General features: G+C 30.0%; 1 protein-coding gene and 1 pseudogene across 1 annotated transcript in view; both read right to left on the bottom strand.

The window, feature by feature from the left end:
• LOC107170287 (glycine receptor subunit alpha-2-like) overlaps nucleotides 1-23,578 on the bottom strand; it is a 244,227-nt gene that overhangs the window by 121,042 nt on the left and 99,607 nt on the right. The gene's annotated exons all lie outside the window — the stretch shown is intronic.
• Nucleotides 349-22,831, bottom strand: LOC149056572 (uncharacterized; annotated as a pseudogene).

The following is a 23,578-nucleotide window of genomic DNA, read 5'->3' as shown; positions in this document are numbered from 1 at the left end:
TTCGTCGTTTCTCATTTGAGAAGAGAAGAACTTTTAACTTTATTGCAACAACGACATATATAATATAAAAATAATGACATCAATTAATATTACTAAAGGTTACATATTATTTTTATTAATTAACTTAGCTTGTGCTGGGGGAGCGAGTTATCATCACCTTAAAAATACAAAAAATACAAATTTTAAAAACAATCTGATATTTAAGTACAATTTTACATAACAGTTTTATTATACATCTATTATCATTGAAAAATCCATAAATTCAAGATAAGTTTAAAATTACCTTTTGAGTTTTAAAAGTTTATTAGCAACTCCACGAATACCTGAAACTCCTAGTTTTTTTTTTTTTTAGCAATAATTCATGATTACATTAACACAATCAAAGGCTTTTTGCACGTCTAAAGAGATACCCATTTCTTTATAATTTATATCAATATATCTGCGAACAGAGTTATCTAGTTTAAAAAGCCCATCAGTTGTAGACAAACCAGCTAAAAAACAAAACTGTGAATTAGAAAAAAAAATTACTTTTTTTAAACGATTTTTGATACAATTTATTTTCGAAAATGTTTGATTAAGTAAATGATGTGAGATAGGTCTATAATTTTCACATGATAATTTATTACCCGAATTAAATAATGGGGTTACAATACATTTTTTAAACGCTAAAAAAAAGCCAGTTAATAAATAGTTATTAAAAATTAACGATAACGCCGCGGTATACAAATAGATTTAGAAATGTTTTTGAGAATGTAATTATTTAGGCTATATTCATAAAAAGAATTATAGTTTTTAATCTTATCAATTAACTTACTTATCTATTCACTACTAATTGGACGAATAAAAATACTATCGTTACTCTTACTTTTATCTCTAAAATTGACTATATCAGAATTTATATATTTTATTTCTAAATTTTCTTCTACGTTTACTAAAAAGTCATTAAGTTCATTATAAATTTTAGTTTTAGATTCAATGACAATATCGATCATTTTTATTTGTAACCCTATAAATATTATTTATTTGTTTGCTTGGGTTACCTATGACTTTATTAATAACGTACCAGATTTGTTTACTGTCAGAATTAGTTTGTTTTAATTTATTTTGATTTTCTAATCAATAAGTTCAACATATTACTATAGAATTTATGGAATTTCTTAAAATTTAAATCAAATGGTCTATGTCTCAGCATAGAAAAAAGTTTTTCTCTATTTCTAATAGAAGTAATAATGCCAGGTTTAATCCATACATTTAGATTTAACAATCTTTTTGGTTTGTTTTTATCAAAAAATATAGTTGAATATTTAATAAATTTTTCTATTTTGAAATTAAAAATATCAACCATAAAGTCTAAATTTGAGGAAACAAAATAGGAATACCAGTCTTCAGTTTTAATTAATAATCTAAACTATTTATATTTATTTTACTGATATTTGAATTATTAGGTAATATATTATGAATATTATAACTATTACAATTTGGAAATACTATAGCTGTTGCGTAATGATTCATCTTATCAGATCTTAATATGTGTGGAGTAATTTTATTCATATCAATATTCTTAAAATATAATTCTAATGTTGAGAATACAAGTTTGAGAATAGTTGGTGACTCTAGCATAATTATTAATATATGGTAAGAATCCATTAATAGCCATGATAATCATTACTTATTTTTGAGTTTTTCATAACATCAATGTTAATATCTCCACAAATAATATATGCATTTTGCCCGGTTAATCTAAATAAGAATTATTCTAAATTATCTATAAAAATATCTATATCATTGGGTGATCTATAGATACAAAATATAGGGAATAAAACATTTTCCATCTTAAGGGTAAGGTGTAATGAATTGTGTCATTATGTTACTTAATTAATAGTGTCTGATATTTGATATTTGCAATATCCTAGGCTAGTATACTTCATTACTATACCTATTTCATTTACCTACCAAAATATGATGAACCACTAAAATATTAATGGTGAGTTTATTTTATTTTTATAACGATTAAATCAACTCAGAAATAATGATTCACATACATTTGCTATTGATGTCAATGTACTATTTGCACCAGCCAAAAACTTGGGATATATATATATGAGAATATGTGATTATCACTCTGACATACGCGTTGGGAAATACACTTTCTGGTAAAATTATACACTAATATTACTTGATATTTAATATGCATTGTTTTTTCCTCCAATGGTTGTTATAAGTCTGTTTAGTTTATTTGTATATTGTGTATTTGTATGATTGTCGAGCTGTCATAGTCTCTGACTAAAAGCTAATAATAATAAAAATAAAAATAAAAATTACTCGATTATATTATAATCTACTAATCTAGAGGTGAAGTGATGTGAGGCGCATATAACGTGTCCATAACGAACGGATGGATTTAGGTTCAGGGGTTTTCAATAAACATCTAAATTTATTAGTCTGTTTTGCCGGAAATTAGAATATAACTGTTGGAGGAAAACAGACACGCTCGACGATTATACGCGGTGAGGTTCACTTTGGTGGAAAACGGAAACACCTCTCCTGTAGTCCTGTATAATATACAGAACGCTCTTCATTATTTCCGGTAACACGTTATTTGCGCATAAAAGGAAAACGAACGAACAGACAAAAAAAACACTCATTTCTGGATCCGTGTAAATAGTTTCCTTGTCCGGTCATCGATCCGAAACCCATTTTAAATTAGATGAAAAAAATGTTGTGACGACGTGCCAACGGGTTTGTTATAAAAAATATCGTTAATATTTTTTACTGCACGCACTGCAGGTAGTGTATTGTAAAGATTTAATCCGTTACCAATGTCTGCCATATTATATATACGACACACATGTACGAATCTAGTCAATTGCTTCCGATCAGCCCCGGAGGCTTTGTAAAGTTTCATGTTTGGCTCAGCTTCGTCTAATCTCATCAATCTGTATAACAATAATAATAATATATATTACATGGTACAACGACAAGCGTGCATTGATTGCCTATATGCCGGGCGATCGGTTTATTGTACGATGCACTGACTATTTCAAAAAATATTTACGTTTTTGAAAAACATTTTTTTACATTATTTTTAATCTCAATAAAACAACATTTTTAATATTTTTTATCGTTATCACTTTTTGTAATGATAACACGTATTTTTAATTCATTATTTCAAAGCGGAGTATTTTTTCTTCGATGTATACAAGTCAGTTTTTTTAAAAGTAGCTAATGATAATAATTCTAAGTAGGTTTTAAAGTTTAGATGTGCAGTGTGGCACAAAGGCACACTAAAAATTGTTGGCCCACATCAGACAATTTTAAATACGCATCATCTAATAAAACTAATAAAATACTTATCCGAAATTTGATTTTAATAGTTTTTAATACTCCGACTATACTATTCTGATTCAGAACATATCATTAAAAAGGGTAAAAACTTATATAATTTAGTAAAAATAAAACTCATTTTTCAAGGTTAAATATTGTGTAACGACTTAAAATCATTTAAAAGAAATATTTTTTTTTTAAATCGGCAGTGTTCTCTTTTGTGTTCGTGTTTAATATAGTACGTTAAATAGATCACTCTGTATGTATAAAAATAAATGTGTGTATAATATTTATTATTTATATTATTTATATATACCACTACGAAATAGAAATACGGATATAGACAATTTATACTGGCAAATCGTTTTAAAAGCACATCCGAGGTACAATATTGTTGATTTTACAATGCTATTAGTCTGATATACCAACGCCACCTTCAATAATGACTGTAGCCGTGAGAATGATTTTCGAATCTATTGTGTAAATGTCCTCGTTTATTTGATAAATTATTAACCGATGTATCTATAAATAATGCTTCATGATATAACATATAGTCGGTACAACAATAAAACACATTACATAGGTATACTGCACCTCATATTCTAAAACGATAAATGTATAATGATATTAATTTATACGAAAATTTAATAAATTTAATGCATAGTACGCCATATTGTATTTTTTTTAATCGTAGATTAAAAAATAAAATTAGTTACCTGATCGATGGTTCGAATTATTGTGGTCTGAACGATTTTAATTTTAATTATTACAGTTGGAACCGTTAACCAGTTGTTTTTTAATTACAATATTTATGAGTTATGACAGATGTATTATAATAATTATTACGTATCCGGGAATGAAACTTATAAAAAAAATTTTAAAAAATATTGTATTCTAACTTCACAATTCTATGGCACAGCATTCAGACTTCTACGGATAATATCAGAAATAAAATGTGCAACTTTTCAATTCGCAATTTTTTCATCGGACCTGCAAAATTTAGATCAATTATATAATTTTTTTATTTTTGGTGCTATCGTCATGGCCTCTAGGATCATCTCATAATACACGTAACTTAACACCCATCTCGCGGTCAGCTGCTTGCGCCTTTCAAGAACTTCCTCCTCCAAGCTCTTTCACGTAATTTTTCACTAAATCTTCCCCTCTCCGCTCTCGGTCTTTTAATGATCTTTTTCCTGTAGGGTTCTTTTCTAGTACTGCACGGAGTAATGAGTTTTGGTTTCTCCAGACGTGTCCTGCCCATTGTTCTCTCTTGTTTCTTATTGTTTCGACGATGTTTGATTATTGGTATTAGAGTGATTCTAATTCTTCGTTCTAATCTAACCTTCAGTCATTAGTTCAGTAGACTGTCCTTCACAGGTCCTTTCAAAAACGAGGAGTCTGGTCTCGTCGGTTTTCCGAATGCTCAAGTTTCTGATCCATATGTCACGATTGGTCTTATCAATGTAGTGTATAATTGTTTCTTTAAGTTTCGTTAAAATATTATATTATTATGCTACCAGATAATAATTTATTGGTAAGTATATAATAATGTCACTAACACACGGAAATGTGTTTATGTCTACCAAACAGTCAATAACAATAAAACGCCAAAATATATTGTCATAATATAATAAATTATTATTAATACCTAGTTTATCACCTACAGTGGTTGATATTAATTTCGATTAGTGACCCCCCAAAAACCTCCTATAAATATGCCAATGATCATCTACTGGAAAAGTAAAATTATTATCTTATATTACTTTGTCGTATTTTTATCAGCCAAATAAAACAAGAAACTCATTAAATGTACAACTGTTGATAGTTACACGGAATCAAATTAAAATCTGTGATATTCAATTTATAAATTTATTTAGGTATATGTATTATTTAGTTACCTAAGCATGGTGATATAATATTCAATTCTAAAGAAATGTTCAAACAAATAAACGTAAACGAAACTGACAAAAAAAAAAAAACCAAATCGCAATAATTAGTATAATTATAGGTACTTTGGAACTGTAACAATAATAATGTATGGAATAGTTGATCACCGATATTCGACTAAGATGCAAGTATTGTATTTTCTTATTTAAATATTTTAGTGATTACATAATAATATCGTTTCTACTTATTTTATTTTTTCCTTCTAAACTCTTATTCCCCCGCCGCTTACGGTTTACGCCCTTTTGGCGAGATTACGCTCTCGTCGTATCTAAACAAATTCGATTTTTAAAACGACGAGTCGCAACACTTCTGCAGCTGGTTTGCGGCATTTACATACAATATCGTTCGGTCCTAGCAAATTTTCCGGCACAACACAAATAATAATGTATAGGGTGATCCGCCTTTGCCTAGCACACTCATCCCTATTTTAGCAATAAATAATTATTGCATTTTTTTATTCTTATTCCGAACTTTGGAATTTTCAAAAGTACAGACCTACTTAAAGACCATAATATAGTATTATATTTTCAAATACTTTTTATTTAATTCCATTCGTGGGAAGTACTTATTGTGTTTTTCAAGTATCAAATTATTAATAACTATAATTTTCAAATCAGAATAGCTTTGATATTACTATACAATATACATCCAAACCTAGCTACTGTTGAAAGACAAGTATATATATCGTCACTGCATAATGTCAAACAAAATCTATTTATTTGAAAAACAATATAAACCTAAATGTGCTAAAGAATATTCTGAAAATCAGAATTTGAATAAACCCGTTCTTAAAGGAAAACGTATGAGCGTGCTCAATAAATCACCCTGTATAAAACACCCCGTATTATACAGTCGAGTATTACGTTTTGGAAAAACGACACATCTCTTGACGATAAAACCACGCATCCGTGTATATGAGCGCAGTTAAGAGTTCCATTTAATATCGTTTTCAAACTGGCATTTTTTGTGAATGGTATAATATAGCCGTATATATATATAATATATATCATTGTTTTTGCATCATCGCAGCACTAACACACATAAATCGATAAATTGAGCATAATACGTGGTATGCGTGGTTAAACAAATATTCGAAATAACGATCCACTTCGAAGGCATGGACGAGATAGTTAGAGATGTAGAACCAACATTTTAATCAAATTAAGAAATAATACAATATACAACTCTGCGGGTTGGTTTTAAAAACTTCTTCTAAAATTAAACACGAAAATAATAATATGCACTAATGCACATAGTTATTACAATCACTGAAATTATTGATATTTTTTGTCAGATATGATTGTACCCCCTCCCCCACGAAACAAAAACTTGCTTAAACAATTATTATAACACTAACTCATCAAAAAGTTCTAAACGAAATGGTAAACTAAACTACCTACAAGATGTTTACAAAGTACCTACAATGTTCGCTAGGTGTTATTATTTTATTCTTCTTCTATACATTTTTTTTTCTGTTAAAAATCAATAGGCGAATGTATTAATGTATTCATTTTAATTTTAAAAACTACGTTTGGCTTTTAAAGGTGATTAACACGTCGGCATTATATTAATTACACAACGCTTTCGAATTTTTATTTATTTTTTTTTAATTTACTCCATAATATTATACCTTACAAGTTGATTAAACTGGAGAAAATTAAATTATTTTGATTTCTGACTTTTCCTTTGGCTTGAGTCACTTGAGAGTGGTGTTATGTTATACCATCTAGGTCACATCTTGGACATATATATATTTATTATTATTATTATTATTTTTGTTATTTCGGTAACTGGTAAATATAAATGATTTGGTTTCAAACATGAACCACAATAGCATAATATGGTACAATAATAATACGTAGATTATCAATTGACTATCTAAGTATAATAGTTTGTCAATTCTAATATTTCAATAACAGAATCGATAAAATTGTTTTATTATTATCACAATACTAAAAGGAATGACGTGATGCGATAAGCGAATTTTGATCACCTATCATATTACGTACTAAAATAAGGGTACCTATTGAAAACCTCAATAGTGACCTAGGGAGGAATTAATAAATGGAATATTATGTCAACTATCCAATGTCGTCATTATCATTATATTAAAATAACGTAGATATTAATTTTATCGCGTATTACGCAACCGTCCGGTAATCACTATATTTTGTCTGAAAAAGACCAAAAATTGCCAATTACGTGGACTTGGGTGGGCGACTTTGAAGGCCTGATATACCAGTGCTTGAATTTGGAGTGGGGGAGTAACCTAGCTAAATTTTCAGCGTACTCTGTCCGTAGTGCGCAAACATTTTTAACTAAGGATACACGGAACAGTACTTTATTTAGATTTTGTTTTTTAAAGTCATTAAGTTAATACATTTTTGTTTCTATAATTAAACTGTTTACAAAATGTCTTAAAAGACGAGGAGACACTAATTTAGACGAATAATATTTTTGTTCACGGAATTTATCAAATGAAGTCTGAAGACATTTAAAATTGTTTGTTTAGTTTGTTAAATATTAATGTATTTTATAACCATGATGTGTTGTCTCCGTCGCACAAGTGTGTAGCATGGCAAATTTTACGATCAACAAATCACGTTTACCTCCGTTAGTTTAAAATTTAGAGCAAATTGACCTATTATAAAAATTAAAGGCAAGATTATTATCGAGGTCATCGCATGGCTTTTTATTATAAATTAATTTTAAAGCGAGTTATGAATATCTTGTAAAATTGTAAATTGTTTGTATATCTAAAAATACTCATAAATATGATAAAAAGCCCATGAGATGCCCTGGATAATAATCTCGCCTTTAAATTTTATAATAGGTCAATGTGGTGGTTGTGGCGTCCTCTTAAGGGTTAGGCATCTCTTGCAGTGTCAGCTTAAACTTAGCATATTTTTTCTATTAAATTTAGGATTTGGGACATGTTTTCCGGACAAAAAATATATTATTGTTTAAGACGTTTAAGTATTGTGTATTATAATAAATATGTAATAGGTATTGTCAACATTTTTAAAGTACCTAAATATTCAAGTTATGAAATATTGTGTAGGTATCGATGGTGCATGATAGTGTGAGAGTAATAAGTAGATAATGTGGTAATAACTATATAAACATGTAAACACTATGACACTCTCCTGATATAGTTGATTTCACGATAGGTAGTATAGGTAACTATCGCGTTTTATTATCATCGTGTGACCGTACTGCAAGCTTTAGGGTGCAGGTGAGGGGTTGTGCGGGCAAAGCCTATCGTGCTTAATATTTATTTTGATATTTGGTATATTTTAATCAGATATATAGGGACGCAAATTATACGTGTCATAATCAGAGTATAGGCACCTACCTCTCTACTATTAACAATATCCCTTTCGAAGTCAACCACTAGACATAATATTACCTATTATTGTTGTTGTAATGTGCTCTGCTGCGCCGGCCGATGTATATAGTTTGCCGATATATATTATCGATTAGAAAACGATTTTTTGGGGAGTGAATTGTTCGATATACGCGTACGTGTTGCGTACGCATAAACCAGCCAGGGGGCAGGTTTAGTGACACGGAGATAAATGGATTGGAAACGACCGCGACGGTACAGATTTGGGACGGCTTAGCGCGACCCCAAATTTGTACACACCGCGCATATAACGTGCCCCAACCGCTATTGTGTACACAGTGTGGCATCCGTGATTTGTATATAATGGTCTTTATTGCAACAGACCGCGGAGGCGTGCGTATGTATATATATATATATAAAGTTTTGACTCGAGAACGGGACGAAGAGTAAACGAAATCAACCGTCCGATATATTTTATGCTTAGCTTTTAGGTGTGGACCCCGGGACTAATCTTTTGCCAGCCAAACGGTTCCTAAGTGGCTGCAGGATGTCCGACGTGTCCGTAGTATATATTATAATGTACACGACACCTATATATTTATATATATATACCGACGAACCGACGGGATATTAATACCTACGATGTGTATAGTGTTATGGCCGTAACTAACTCGCGTGGCTGTAGCCGCGGGGATTTGATCCTTTTCGTTTTTATCGATTTCGGTTTTTCAAAAAACAATTTACCGAGGTTTTACGGTTTGAACTCTCTCAAAGGTATATCAATATAAATATGAAAGGAACATAAAATTGAGGTTGCGACTACGGCGTGGTATTACACCACCTGCACTTATTAACCACATAAACAACCAAACAATTTTTTATATTTAAATTCTAAATAAATACATACATTTTATTTCTTGATGATCAATCTGATAAGCAGACTTTAAAATATTATTATTGTTTATATTGCTAACCTCCACTTTTTATTTCATCAAAAAAATAGATTTTATATTATTATAGGCTAAAATAAAAATAATATTACGGTGAATTTTATGTATTAATAATGCAGGAAAGTATAAACGTATAATGTACAATGTACATTCATGAAAATGTCCGCGTTATCCCATAATAGCATAATTACTTAGGTAAATTTACTCACAGTTACAAAATAATAACTGAAAAAAAAAACAATTGAACTTAAAAAATTAGGTTTTGTTTTTTTTTCTGTTTAGGGTTTGATTCATAATTAACACTTTAGGTTCTATAAACCGTTATTTTCAATATAATTAAACTCGCTTACTTTAAAGCTTTATCATGTATGTTAATCGACACTCGTGGTTTCCCAAATATGATACCTACAGGTTATAAGCAGGACCTACGTATGTAATTTCATTTTCATAAACGAACACCCTCAAAGTCTAATCCTAGCAGTAGTGATAATTAAACCATTATGGCGATGTTTAATGTACTCACTCTGGATTATATATAAACATTCATTAAACATATATAGGTGATTCTTTTAAGTGGGTATACTAATTATCTCGAAAAGTATTTACTTTTTTCAAAACATTTTTTTACATGGTTTCAAGTTGTTAAAAACCAACGTTTTTATTAAAAAATTATATTTTTAAATATTTTTTATCCTTATCATTTTTTAAGTATTTTGATTCATAAAAATATAATTTTTTAATAAAAACGTTGGTTTTTAACAACTTGAAACCATGTAAAATATTATTTTGAAAAAATTAAATACTTTTCGAGATAATTAGTGTACCCACTTAAAAGAATCACCCTGTATAGTGATGGTGAACAATGATTCCTTAAACATGATGATTTAGTGGCCAATGATTGATTAATTATAATTTTTAAATTTACCATTTTTTTTCGTGCGATCCACCTCTTCAATTTAGTTTATAATATTATATATTGTTCAATGGTTTTTAAAAAAATTTAAACAGCGCCTTTTAATAATTTGCAATTGAATCATCCAAACCACGGCTATTATACGACATATTATGGTTAATTTTTTAACTAAAATTTTTTCACGTGTTCCACACGATTTATTTCACCATCCTGGTATTTCTTCGACTTTGAATGACAAAGTTTTAAATTCGATATCCGTTATTTATCTGTCTTTTAATATCTATTAAGCCGTAGCCATAGGTATACCCATAGGGTTTTGACACCTTTGTACGATACGACTTTTTTTCTCATCTAATTTTTAGAACTTGTGTCCTCCGCCACTACCAATCAGACATGACACACCACGCACATATTATCAATGATTAATTGTTATTAATTATGGACAACGATGCGCATGCTGTGTTTTCGTTTGTTAATAAAACCAAAATGACAATAGCTAATAATTTATGTTGAGAAAGTCTGTTGCATAAATTCATTCCGATTTACAATCATCAATTTTAACAATGATTACGATTAATCATTTGAGTTGGAAAATGTATCGATACTGAACTTCATATAATATATTTCATATTACCTATATTATATTATACGTTTGGATATACGAACAACACAATCGCTATATTTTATTGTTCCGTTTTTAATACAACAATACCATAAAATTGTCAGTCATTATTTTAGATTCTGAGCGGAGCGAGGAATGTATTGATTTTATAATGATGTGTGTGTGTGTGTTTTTTTTTGTATTTTAATTTTATGTCTATCATCACGTTTTGGGGCAGTAAAAGTACCTCATTCGACTTCAGTACCTCATTTGATCAGAAAGTAAATCTAGTTGGTACTTAGGGGGGGGGGGTCAAAAGTAAAAATTTGAAATTTTCACCGAATCTTTAAATATAACTATATTCTATGTACCATGCAATTTTCAAAAAATTTCGACTTAAGTTGAACTATTTATAGGCATATGCAATTTTCGATCATTATTAGTTTTTTTTTAAAATTAATATCGATAAAAATTTATTTGTTGGGTAGAAAAGCTTGAAAATTTAATACAAGGTTCTGAAAATGTAATTCATGATTCCTTTCAAGTTTATCTACCTTTATCATGAAAAAAAAAATGTTCACTGAAAGTCAAATATTTTAATAAGCAATACTAATCTATAATATATCCTAGACAGATAAACCGTCTCAACTCAGAATCGTTTTTCGTATACAATGAATAATGATATAATATCATTGCAGGATTCAAATTTAATTCCATCCATTACAGTACCCCACTGGTAACCTACTGTACAGCAGAGCGATATCCACTTCCCCGCTTTTTGTTATTGTTTTGTACGCCGTTTATGTGTCGTATTTTGAAATCATTGATTTCCTGGTTTCAAATTAAACGCTGCAATAGCCTTTAGTAAGCTATTACGTAGTAATATGCATATATTATATATATTAATTATATATATTCGGACAAAAGGTTTGATAATTTGTTCGTCTTGTTTTACAAATGGACTTATCTTTTGAATATGATGACGACATGAACAGTGTACAAGTATAATATATACGTTAACCGGATCTTGGGCTATTAAAAAAAATCGTTCCGCGCATATTTCAAAAGGAGCACTCCGGGGACCATTTCGAGAGTATCTAATAACCCTGTTTCCAGCAGCGTCGGCGTATAATATGACGGTATTCTTCAAATCTTCTTCTTCTTTTTTTTTTTTTTAAATAAAAAGTTACATCTGAGTTGTGTTTAAACGACGCAGTGTAAAATAGAAGAGGAAAAAATTGTAAATAATTTTACGCCTGCATTTGTGTATAATATGTAGTATGTACGCGTGCAGAGCTTTAGCTTTATTCAAAAAGAAAAACGTCTTCCCCCGTCGCCGATTCACCATTTTGGTCTTAACGTTTTATTATTTTTATAAATATATTTTTTTTGTTTTTACAAAGTTTTTTTTTTACGTTCATCGCCGAGATTTCAACCTGGTGACTGTATATAGTACATCATCCAACTGTAGTCCGCCATAGTTATGTACGCAAGGTTGTAAACCACTGCTGTACACAATACGACAAAGTTACGTTTACGCTCCAGTGTTTCTCTATACTTTAAAGGATTTCGTATTTGAAAATATTTTCGAGAAAATCGACAAAGACGTAAAACATACATCTATATGTACGCACAACGATATTATATAATATATATTTATTTGTACACTCGAAACGTATACGTACATATAAGTATGTATAGAAACAGAGAAAGCGAGAGAGAGATATACAATGTATTTATAAATATATAATGCGTACATCGGGTATGCATTGCATATTATATAATATGTGTACATAGGTACAAGGTGTAACAGATAGAACTGACTTTTAATACATTTTTTTATGTTTAATTTTTTAGCACTGATAATAAAAAAAATTGAATTTGGTAAAAATTTTTGGATAAATTCAAAATAGCTTATTTGTGAATTTCATAATAAGAACAATTTTGATGGTAAAAAAATTTATCGATGTGAAATATTTTATTTTTTTGAAATTCAATTTGCTTTTGGTTATATTAATTTGGAACGTAATAACTTTTTAAAAATATGATTTTTGAGAACTTACTGACATGAATATATTTCTTAAATTATTTATTTATTATATAATATTAACAATTATTGTCACACGTTTAATAATTAGCATAGTTTTATTTTTTTCAGGTCTTTTTGTTACATCCTGTATGTACTGTAAAAGTTATATACTACAGTATACGTATATGTCGCATATACTACAAAAAAGAAAGATATAAAATATTCCACTTGCAGTCCGTTAAAACGTCTATATATTATTATTATACAATAAATGAATGTCCGAACATGCACATTCCGTGTTTTTCGTTTACTGACATTTAATGCACTATAAGACTTTTTGTAATATTCCGTTGAAATTTATTACACCACCACCACTTTTTACTATCATATATTTTTTTTATCGTCACATTTTGTAAACATTTGCGTGGTGCGTGTTTTTTAGACACGTCACATTATAATAATAGAGACAATTTGATCTTCAATCGTATCTAAATTTAAATTCAAATAGGTATATATAATATATGTAATGTTGTTGTTGTTATTGATCGAAATTAATAAATAGCTATAACGTTTTAAATACTTTTTATTGGTACCTATATAATAGATAGGTAGATATGGAAAATATGCATTTTTATATAATGCTTATGGTATTATAATTTAAAATGCAAATAATATGGACAATGCATTTTTGAAAATATCAATCATTCATTGTAATCAATCATTATATAATATTGTGTATACTAGCTATAGTTATTTAGGGATTTCCAAAAAGTATATTATGTATAAATCATTTTGCAACCATTTAAAAAAAAAAACTATTTAATTTATTTGCGAGCATTATATTATAATTATTACCAACGCAACGAACATTTTTGTTTTCTATCTTAAAAAAAAATAATTATACATTTTTTAATCGGTTGTTTAACAACTGTTTGAACATAACCCCAATTACAAATTATAATGAGAAAAATAACCATTATCGTAGGATACCTTTTTTTATTTAAAAGTAATATCATGATATAATTAAATGTTATAAACTTCATAAATTAGCTATAAACTCCAATACTAATTATTTCAGGTTTACAATATATTACTGAATAATGCTTATCTTTCAGTTTTATCATAAGTAAGCCTTTTTTTAAACAAATAAAAAAACATTGACTTACCAAGTTGTGTGATAGATTATGCTAAAATGTGAATAAATAACTTCTCAACTACCTACTGATATTTTCGTTTGTTTCATCATACTAATTAATGACTTATTTTTTATTTATTTTTTTTTTTTTGTGAATTTCGTGATTGTGTATACAGATACTAAAGAGTATTAAAGAGTGTGGCACTTTGGAATGTTTGTTAAAAAAAAAAAATTAAATCAATAACCAGAATAGAGGAATTAAAAATACTACACTTGTACCTTGACGTGGCGTGGTTGCTGCAATCAGTCATGTAATGTGATTGATAGTACGTACCACCCGCTGTCACTAATTCCCGGATGGGTGACCACCCAGGTCCTAAGTAGCAGAAACCTTTCCACACATACATATACACGTTGCCGACTGCCCACGTACTAACCATACTAACCCCTAAGGTAATTAAAGGCCATAGTTTCCGAGCTAAAAAAGAGAATACTACCTATTGACATTTGTTGGCTATACTAGGTATCATACCTACGCTATTCGATAATATAATTTACACTTAATATGACCTAAATACTGTTTTATCATCTATTTTGTAGTTTTATTTTTCTGTTTAATAATATATATTGCTAATTACTTTATAAGGTTTTTTTTTATTATTATTAGAATTAAGCCTCGGCAACTATGGCCCATTGACAACTTTATAAGTATTGAAATATTCAATAATGCGTTTGAAACAATAACGATTATTGCTAATCAATTATTTAAGAATTAAAAATGTATGCAAGTTTTAGTTATTTAGCACGGCGGTCAACCATGCAATAACTATATTATGGATAAATAATTTTTAAAAACATCAACGATAAAAAATTATTTTACAGGAAAAACACACATCGTAAATGGTAAAACTGATTATTTTTATTTGAATGGGGAAAACATTATATAGGTTGCATTGGACTCATTGGTTGCATTTTTTGAAATGGAATACAACACATTTTAAAATACACAATTATTTGTGATGGACGATCATTGTATCTTTTGAAAATCGAGTTTTCATATCAGAGTCCAAATCTACCTGACTAAATTTCCATTTTTTAATATAGAAAGGTATGATCAAATTCTGAATACCTAGTACGCGAAGAATGAAAGTTTTTACAGTATAGTTTAAGATAATTGTTTTACTCCGACTTCCTTAAAAATAATATTGAACGATTAGAATATGATTGGTTGAGGTAAAAATCAAAAAGTAGGTACAAAATTCAAATTTTTTCGTTGGTTTTCACATATTATCAAAAACAAAGCACATTAAAATATATTGCAGTGACAGGCACAAATTGGCTGAGTTTCCATGCCCTTGTTATACTTTTCAATTTAACCTAAATACTTATATAAAAAAAAAAATTATTTTAGAAATACCGCCAAGTAATACATAAAATAAAATTAACAAAATATTGCATTGATAATTATTGGAATTTTTAAAGAAAGGTCATGATTATGTTAATATAATAACTAATAAGTGTATGCATTATGTTTATATATAAACATAATAATAAGTAATAACATACAAGATAATATTTCTCAACAAATATATTATTAATGGTAACATTGTGATTTCGAAACGTACTAAGACCAGGAAATACGTATAAATAATTCATCGTGTAAAAATTATAATTCAAAATATTTATCTTTAACGGTTTCCCGGAGATATAATGGTAAATAAAAAGAATAACATTCAGTGTCCATCACTATACGTATTTGCTAGAGAAATTCACACATAATTAGGCCCGCGGTATAATATATATATATATATATACCTATTACTTATACCCTTTCCATTATCATAATAATGTTCTGAAAAAAAAAACACGAATGCCTAAAACTGCTAAGAAAATAATAATACCGACTAAACTATCGCCGACCTCCACATCCACAGCGATAGTTCCAAGTCAAAAACATTCGCAACGTGTCCGACAACAGAGCAGTACCTAATTATAACATCGTGAGAAGCTCAACCTAGACGGCTTGTGAAAATGGTTATTATAGCGTTCAATCGCTCTGGGCGGGGAAAACTTCGGAACTAATTCGACACGATGTTTGTAACAGGCCACGAATTATTATTACTATACATATTATATATACAATATAGTTAACAAGTCGATCGAAAAAGTAGGCGATAGTGAATTATTACCTTACATTATTTTGAATTCAATGACAAAACAATATAACGCTGTACGAGTCGGATAACGATACACAAATCGCGTGCCACTTGCAGCCGTGATTTATTCGGCAACGTTCGTGGATAGTTTTTCTTCGCGAAACCGCAAACATATAATAATGATATGTACCTATACCAATGCTGAGAAAATCGAAAAACCACATCGTCTGCAGGCAGCAGTGCCTTGCGATATACGCGTGTCCCACTTATAATTCAGAGTCGCGTTAGGTCGAATTTGCATCACGTGACGATGGTCATGTTAAATAATGATAATATATATTATGCATGTTTATTATTGATTACTTATCTTTTAATGATAACAAAACACTGATTAACAAGAAATAAATTTGTATTTTAACAAACTTTGGAAATTGTTTAAAAATCAATGACGTAACCAAATTAAAAGTTTTAAACGCTAAAACTGTTTTTAAATACTTATTTAACAAATAGTTATCTTGAATCATAAGAAAAACATCCTATAGAACATTTAAATTATTTAATCTTAGTTGTACAGAAATAAAATAAAATATAACATGTAACAATTATAGCGCCGAGCTCTAGAAATCATAACAAAGAAAATAAAACTAAAAAATATTGAATAGAAAAAAAGTTATAGTATATTAGTCAAATAGACCTGTTACACTCGCTGCGTATATATATTATATATATATTATCATACCTTCGTTTCCTTTTTTTCCCCGTTTAAAATAATTTGTATACCAACAACTATTTACAATAAGTTAAACCGATATTATTTTAAAACTAGAATTTAACACAAAATCCGTGAAAAAAAGAGGTTCCATATGATGAAAATTTGGGCCATAATAAAAACAACAATAATATAGTTCCTGTTTCTCATTTAAGTGCGCTAAAACATATCAACCACAATCGTTCATTCGTTTAAACTACCTGCAATAATTATTTGATATTAATTTTACCAACCACCGAGCATCATCATAATGCGCAGATTCGACTAATGATGCGCGTGCATAATAACGTAGGTACGTTTATATTGTAATATTAAATAATCGTTAATTTTGACACGTTTTTCTTTTAATTATTTTCTAGTCTACGAAACCGTTGAGTTTAATGCGGCTTTTCTCAGTGTTGACGATAAAATTTTTGCTGAACAGAAATAAATTAAAAAAAAAAAAAAAAACAAAAAAACAAAACTGCAGATCGAGTTTATTTTATGTTGTGATTTTTTTTTTCCCCCATTGGCCGTGTATTCGCGTAAAACTCGTATGATATAATATGAAAAAAATAAATCACAAGTCCGCATATTATGCTTTAATAATTGTCATGTCCAAACCCGAGACTGACGTAGTTTGATACATAATATTTTGTGATGTACAATCCCTTACGTGCTCCGAAAAAGCTTACGTTTTGGATTTACGTGCGCTATAGAAGGCACATCAGATTTGGGCCGAGATTGTGAAAACTGTACGTCCACATTAAATAGACATATTATTTTGTATAAATGGTACGACGACGACCCTAACCGGAGACCGCTTCTGGGACGAAAAATCGTTATCGGTCTGGGTCGTTGTGACGGCGTTTTTCTGCTGGGACAGCTTTTATGATAATTTATTTTTTATTTTTATTTTTACTACTAAACATTTTATTTACAATCTGAACAATATAATTAGTTTAATAAGACGTAAAAATTCGATACAAGGTTAACAGGAGGTAGTGTTTATAAGCAAGCACTCAGAAGTGCCACACCCGACCGCGCGGGTACTTTTTATAACAATATTATAAAATATTGTATCACCGCACAGACTGGATTAATTATTTTATGTGTTCGATAAAATACACGCAAGGACGCGACGGTAAATTATTAAGTTTCTATTCACTTCAAATTTTAGAAAATGTGCTAGGGAATTTTCTCGACAGTAAAATATGTATTGTAGTGTGATAGCTCATCGAGATAATATTATGTACTGATATAATTTTATCACAGACATTTGCAAACAATTTGTCGTAATATGTCACGACAGAATATTAAGGTTAAACTGTACATCGACTTATGCCACAGAATTGGCGAAGACTAGACGTAGAAAATTTAACAAGAATCCATATTTTTTAATTTCGTAGTTCATGAATTATATCATTATATATTATTTTTTTTTTTTAACAGTTACTGATACAACAAAAATAAAACAAAATCTGAACCATATTTTACTAAATATTGTTAAATAGTAAGCTATACATATATTATTAAAGTAAGGTATCATAATTTAATATCATACACAATACATAACCTGTCCTGCAACGACAGAGGAGACGTACGGGGGTAGATGGGCGAGATGGCCAGTCAACACGAACAACTGAAAATCGTTGTAACCGCTCTGTACAATGTGGAAACACAGATCTCGTGTGTACCAAAAAATTCGTAATCACGACGGCTATTACTTGTACTATATGTATATAATAATTGTAATTTGCACAATCAATGCAGGCAATTAATTTGTACGTAATGTGTTATTTAAATATGTATAATACTATAATGTCATAATGATGTTTAGCTATGATAACGTCACAGAATGGAGCAATTTCAACGTCCCACATTACATGCGTATCATATGAATGTCATCATATTGTAACATTATCATGACATCATAATATGTTAACCAGTGCTCGGTTAAATAACAATTATTTAGCCATGGTTTGGCCATTATGAATCGTATAGTTATTAAAATGTAGACTAACACGCCTAAAGTCGATAAAAGAATAAATAATTATTTATTTAAATATATACAGTAATTTTATTGTGATTCACATTCGAGTATCTACTATCTTTTTTTTTGAACTACACAATCTATAAAAATTAAGTACTGGCGACACTCCTTAGGCCATTAGGTAATTAGTTGGAAAGAAGGGCAAAGCATCATCTTCTTTTCATTTTTTTTTTTTTTTTTTTAGAGGGGGTTCCAGAGATAGAGAAGGTCAGATCTTTTGCGAGGTTGTTCGGATAATTTTCTAAAGAGTTTTCGTATCGAATATAATAATTTGTAGCGGTTTGTGCGATTGTTTTCATTTTTAGGTCGATGCGTAAGGTTTGATTTGTGACATAGATTGGAGCATTAACGATCGGGTGGAAAATTTTATCTTGGAATATTTGAATTTTGTTAAAGTTTGATTTTTCAACGGACTCTAGTATCTGGTAATCTCAAATTTAAATTATCATAAAATAATTAATTGATTTCGCGCCTTTTTCCGGCAGACCGGACACGGTAGTGATCGTGCGCAGTAAACAGCAGTATAGTTGCTGTCATACCATGTTAATTAAAAACAAAAATAATTCGAGTAAAAGTCGTCATAGGTGTCGTTGGAATGCCCAATAGACATTCCTTCGAGTTATCGAAAATTCGACTAATAAGACTCAGTGTCGCCAAGTTTTCATTATTCGATACCGCAAATATCGTTTGTTATTCAACTCGCTCAGATCGCAGTCATCTAGTGATCACGAACTTTCTTCGAGTAAACGACGTTATTCCACTTTATATTCGATTCTTGCACTTTAATGTCTATATTATTGTTATGGACGTGCGTGCCTCTCAGTCCTCGTAATAATAATAATTATTATTATTACTATTATTATTATTATTATTAATGATTATAATAATAATATTATGTAATATGTATATTTTAATCGTCGCGAAAATTGCGGACACGTCTTTCTTGGTAATATCGTTTTCATAGACAGTATTCCCGGAATCGCATCCTTCCGGTGACGCCCGTCATCGGCATTGGTCTAAAAATAGAACGGTTCGCGTACGGGTTTTCCGCGGATTTAGTTTGTATGATTCGGTATGGAACAGAACACGAGACCGGCCGCGAACAGCCCAACGCAGTCGCGCGTCGAGTCAGTCACAGAACCCGAGACCGGCCGCGAACAGCCCAACGCAGTCGCGCGTCGAGTCAGTCACAGAACCCGAGACCGGCCGCTGTACCTGACATTAGTCTGATCTTAACCACGACAAAATTGGTTTAGTCGCGCCGGATAAATTGAGATGGCGGCGGCGGCGCGATAACGAAAAACCGGGGGCTCTCCGTCCGTACTTGATTGTGTCAGTCGAGTCATTTATAGCGGACAAATTGATGCGGTGCACCGCGCGCGTTCGAAACACACGGCGACTAGTTTTGGCTATACTCCTACGGAACAGCGCCGCCGCCACCACCTCAATTTATCTGCCGCAACGACTGTTGTTTGAGGAATTTCGGCAACTTTTCGATAAGCATTGTTGTTGTGTTCGACACTCCACAGCCGCACCACATGGCTATTGGCCGGTTCACTTACTGCATAATGTCGGCGGGGAGGGAAGGGGGGTGATTTAACAGCCAATGAGACGAGGCGAACCGCGACTGTGACGCCTGGGCAGAGGTGCGGGGATGCGTCGACGGGACGAAAACTCGTATTGTCGAAGTCATTCCGGTCTCCTATTTCATCGCGGTCATATGGTGTCGCCGAGATGAACATAATTTTTTTTATTGATTTACGATGTTTTTCGATCACAATTTTATCGCTTGCCTTGCAGTTTTAAATAATAAAATATCGGAGATAACCTCCACCAGAGTGTGGTACCTAAGTAATATAGCGCACAAGATTTTGGATTTCCAAACATTAGATCGAATGATGTTTCAACAGATATGACAAGTCAGATTTTATTAAATGTTTTTTACGATGGACATCACTAATGATATTACTACTACAGAACACATGGAATATATAAAATAATAATTATATATAACATGAAAATTGTAATCGGTGCACGAATTGAAAGTAATTATATACATTAACGGTGAAAAGTGCGCCTTTATTTAGTTTACGAACTTTTTTTTCATCTAAATAACTTTCTTAACTATTTCAACCACTCGCAACAATCCAAAAACCGATGAACACATCGATTTTGATGACGCGTAGTACGTTTCGAGTGAATGTAAGTTTTTTTTTTCATATTACTTAAAAAACCTCAACATCTATTAGGTTATTAGCTTACATTTACAACATAACTATTACATCCAGATATACTAAATAGAATTTTACGATATAAAAAAAAAATTTATAAAATAGTATCAATAAGTATTGGGTATAGATCACTGTACTGAATAAAACTATAAAAACAATTTGTAAACTAGTCGTAATTTGAACACCAAACGCTTGTAAAAAAATAAAATAAAAATTGTGGCAGGCGACAGTTGTTTCGTGATTTCATGTCTGTATCAGAATAACTTATGTTAAATCTTTTATCTATAAATCTCATTTTAACTGTCAGGCTTATTAACCGATAAAAAAACTTTAATCAACATTAAATGAAAGAAACTTCAAAAATTCGAAAACTTTGTATGTCTATGCGGTGAATAGTTTAAAAAGAGCTAAAATATTTTTCAAATTATGTCATGTCTAGAAAATGCAAATTCAAGTGTTTAGTATTCTAGTCTCTATAAGATCTACGATTGTTCCTTTTATTATCGAGTAAGAAAAAAAACAATCCATGAAAATTGGTGTTGTGTAAATACTTTTGTTTCCCGTTGTTTACGTTATTTTCAATTATTTAGAAAAAAATACAAACCAGATCTAGCTGTAACCACAGTCTATACTAAATTATGAGTAAATTCAATACATTATCGTTAATATATATGTTACGGTAAAAGATGAATATTGGTGAATGTCGTCATTCTCCGGTGAATGACGTCTTTTACCAAATTGATTCGATTAAGTAGGTAAATGATGTAAAAAACCAAATTTTAAATTCAAATGTACATCTTTCACCGGTCATTGATGTAATTTACCAAAACTAGTGGTAAATGATGATAAATCTCAAATAATACACTGATTTTTTACTATAGGTAGGTACTATTAATAAAAATGATTTATTATTAATACAATTTTTATTTGTACAATTTTGGTTAACATGACATTTTGAATTGCACAACATTTCTGCTGCATTGCAATCAATTTTTTTAGTACCACAACCAGTTTTGCAGTTGCATCGATTAAATCCTTGATGACCAGCATTCCATGTCCTGCTGCAGCTTCTCTTAATGTTATTTCCCTGTCTTTAATTTTTTTCATGGCTTCATCTAGCTCTAGAAATTTTTCTTTACACGGAGAAATTTGTGCTCGTGTATATTTGTGTTTCAACACCCCATATTCTGTACCTGGTTCAAACATTCGGGTATTTATTTAATTTAAATTAAATAAACATTATCAAATTAAAATTACCTTACATAATTTATACATGTCATCTTCGCATGAAATAATAACAGCAAGTAAATTACGCGGAGAACCACGTGCTCTATCAACATCTAATATTGGGACACGAACAGTTGTACCAACATCAAGCTTTGAAAATTTTTTTAAACATCATTCTCCAATTAAACTGGTGATTGACGACAATAACCGGAGAATGTCTGCATTTACAACGTTTACCAATTTTTAGGTAAATGATGTCATTTACCGGGGAATGACGTCTTTTACCACGTTTACATCATTCACCGTAACATATATATATATAGGTATTTTAAATTATTCTGTCGCATGTAATAGATATGGTCATTATAAAATAATAATAAAGAGAGTAAAAGGTTTAAAAAAAAAAATACTCATACAAATTATATAGCAATATGGAAAAATATATTTATTCCATGGTGACTTGTTGCTTAAAAACGCTCAAAATATCATCATGTGCAGTAAAAATTGTTTATAATGACACCGGTTGTAATAGTGATAGTATTAGGCGTAATGACCATAGATTGAAGGTCCCAGAAAAACTCCTAAATTATATGTATTAATTCGTATCGATTATTATGTCGTCAGTATATAACGATTAAACAGATATTATGACTGTTGTATTCATTGGTTATATTGGAAAAATCTTTTATCTGTAATGAATTTAATTTATCGAAGGCACTATTTACAACCCTTAGTATCGATAATTTCATCGTTTTTATTTTTATTTTACGGTCGTTAACTGCGTGTTTTGTGTTGGTGTGTTGACTATTGTGAAATTGTAAAATGAGAAAACGAAAACAAATTTTATTTATATTTTTTTTATCACTGTTGTGAGTTTAATTCCAAAATAATAATTCATTTAATGATTAAATCTTT

This window comes from Diuraphis noxia, unplaced genomic scaffold (assembly GCF_037042655.1).
Source record: "Diuraphis noxia isolate RWA-SAM2 unplaced genomic scaffold, SU_Dnox_SAM2 contig0003, whole genome shotgun sequence".
NCBI classification, from domain to species: Eukaryota; Metazoa; Arthropoda; class Insecta; order Hemiptera; family Aphididae; genus Diuraphis; species Diuraphis noxia.
This window is presented reverse-complemented; position numbering and strand designations above follow the sequence as displayed.